We start from the raw sequence: 3106 nt of genomic DNA on the forward strand, positions 1-3106 counted from the left end.
CAGACGCCGGGGAGGGACGGACCCAGGCATGGCCATCTCCGGAGCCCGTGGCCGACCACCCAGAGAGCTGGGGGCAAGCAGCAGCCGCGGCTGCCCGATTTCATCCGTGGTGCGGGCACAGGTCATGTGTAAGAGGGACGCTGGGGCCTGCGGGTGGGTCCCCCGTGTACGGTACTGAGGCACTGTTGTGGCACCTGCGGTTCGGCTTGGCACACAGTTCCTTGTGGAGGCCGGCAGCCGTGGCCCTCCCCCACACAGCAGCTCTCCCTCCTGGAATGTGGGCCCCCCCAGGGCAGGGACCCGGTGCCCTTGTCCTCTGGGTGTCCTGGGTGCCCAGAGCATGCTGGGCAGCGGGGACGCACTCAGTGCACGTGTTGGCCCAGAAAGGAGTGGACATCGCAGCACCCATCTGGGGGCGGGAGGGAGGGAATGAACCACGTTTGCGGGAGGGCGGTCCAGCCAGAGGGTGGAGCCAAGTGCCAGGGTGGGTGTGGCGACGCAGCGGCCAGAGGCGCGAGGGCTCTGAGGGCGTGCGGGTGGAGGGCGGAGCTACATGGCCCTGGGCCGCACATTGAAGGCGGAGCTGATCAGACTTGCTGAAGATCTGACGTGAGGTGTGAAAGAGGTTGACGGTGATGCCTTTGTAACGGAAAATATCAAACTCAACAGCAACATATTGTTGCCTAGAAAACAACATACAGAAGATGCTGTCTCCCGATCAAACTAAACACTGAAAATAATTACAAAGTCCCAGCAACACATTCTTGAACCTAACAATTTACAATTCATCTGCGTACGGACAACAGCTAGTGCATTTCAGAGGGAACAGAACCCTGGTGGGATTGTCCCGGGGACAGTAGAGCCAGCAGCCTGGAGCACCCAGGAGCACGTGTGCCCGGGCAGCAAACAGAAGTGGACACTCGATCACCATTAATCCTGGGGGGAGAGGTTCAGCTAGGCGGCTCTCGGGTCCTGCACAAGAATGAATTCTAGGCTGATTATAAAATTACAGGTAAAACCATAGTGCAAGAAAATCGCTTGTAAAATCTGGGCACACCCTTGTATAATCTCGTCCAGGGTTGCTCCCTAAGCAGCCCAGCAAACCGGACCCTGAAGGACAGAACAGACGAAGTGAAGAAAAGAGTAGAAAATTCCACGTGGCCAAGTTCAACTGGGATAAGGCCCTTTCCACAGGAGAGGGAGAGGGGATGTGCTTTAGGAAGAGTCCTCACAAGTCGGGGAGAGCAAAGCTCTCCAGTGAAAGCAGGGCAAGAGGAAAGACAAATGTTGAATCGGAAGTGTGCTCACACTGGTACAAGCATTCCCCAGGGGACCGGACAGGGCGACAGTGCCAGAGCCCGTGACTGATGGTGCGGTGTGGGGACACGTGCGGTGACCTCCCAGAACGCAAAACCAAAGGTGTGAAGAGTTAACGCCTGTGAATTTAGACAAAGGGGAAAATAGGCCAACGGTGTGTGTGCAGCACCCTCTCACAGGTGAACGGTGAACCCAAACGCCCTTCACAGGGGCATCGGGCAGACGTGCTCGGGTTCCTGCGTGCAAGTGACAGGACCACGCGGTGCTCTAGGAAGGCAGGTTAAAGTCGCAAAGTTCACCTTTGTTTCAATTAACGTAAATGGATGGAGTGCATGATAGAGTACATGTGTGCACGGGGTGCTTGAGGACATACACGCATGTACACATGCGTGCACAGATGAAAGTCTAAACACGTTCAGCACAGTTATACTTGAGTAGGCTCGGATGCTTTACGCTGAGTTCATCGTGCATAACCAGAGTAAAACAAACTTCATCCGAGGAAAATGATGCTGCAGGCGAGCATTTAGTAGCATAGAGAGATGTTCGTGGCCTAGTTTAGAACACGATCGTGCTCCCACTTCAGATACGCGTGTGCGTCTGTGCTGTGTGTGTGCTGTCTGCAGACACACAGATGAAGCTGGAAGGACACACAGCGCAGTGCCGACCATGGTAACTTCCGGGTGTCGGGAATAGTCGTCGTTCGCTATTTCTTACTCTCGTGCACCCACCCATGTTCTCTAACTTTTCAAGAGTCCTTGTTAGGACGTTTTCCTCTGGCGGATGCAGTGGGAGGCGGCCACACCCCCACCCCTCCCCTCCCCAGGAAGGCCCTCCACTGCCATGTTATGTGTCCCCCCGGGGGGCCTGCAGCCACAACTCGCTGAGGCTGCTACAAAGGCCCAGCCCCCAGCCTCCATGGAGAGCCCCTCTGAAAAGCCAGCCCAGCTCCAGAGCGACACACGAGGTCATTTCTCACTCTGCCCACAGGCCTTCCTCTCCCCTTACAGGAGCATCAGTCGGGACGGCCCCCAGCACACCTCCCACATAGGGAGCCCCGTCTCCCACAAGAGGCTAGGAAAGTCAAGCAAAACCACCACGGCTGCAGATGCCGCCTTGACCAGCAAAAAGCCTGCCTGGTTGGGGTCCTCACCTGCGGGGCTCCAGCCCCGACTCCCTGCCCACTGCCATGCCCCGCCCTGCCCCACTCCCCACGGTTCTGCTCTCAGCAGCGAGCCCCCTCCCGCCACCTCCTCCCTGGAAACACCAGCACCTTCTTGCCCTCACTCCTCACCATGCCCTCCCCCACCCCCTTCCCCCCACCCCCTCCACGAGAGCAGACGCACCCCCCAGGGGCCCACCCTCCTCACTCTGTGCTCCTGGCTCACGGTCGCCCTCTAGTTCCTCCTCCGTCTCAGTCCACACCCAGCAGACCCCTAGAACACCCCTGGCAAAGCAGACACTCAGTAAATGCACGAGGAAGAAGTGAACGCGCTAGACACCAGCGGACAGCCTGGAGCCCGTGGGCAGAAACGTGAGACACCCAGCCCATCCCTTCTGAGCCCAGATGGAGAGCAGGGCTGTGGGTCCCCCATCCCAGCGATAATCTCTAGAGTGCGCTCCAGCCGCACCCTCCGGCCCTCCTGACAGACGGCCCAGGCCCACGGGCCCAGTGAGCTCGCCAGCACAGACGGGGAGCCCCTGGCCCGGGTAGGGGCAGAGAGGGTTAAAAACACCCCCAGGAGCTGCCGCTTTATTGGGGGTCAGGAGGGAGACCTTGCTACGCACAGCC

This window comes from Stenella coeruleoalba, assembly GCF_951394435.1.
Source record: "Stenella coeruleoalba genome assembly, chromosome: 6".
NCBI classification, from domain to species: Eukaryota; Metazoa; Chordata; class Mammalia; order Artiodactyla; family Delphinidae; genus Stenella; species Stenella coeruleoalba.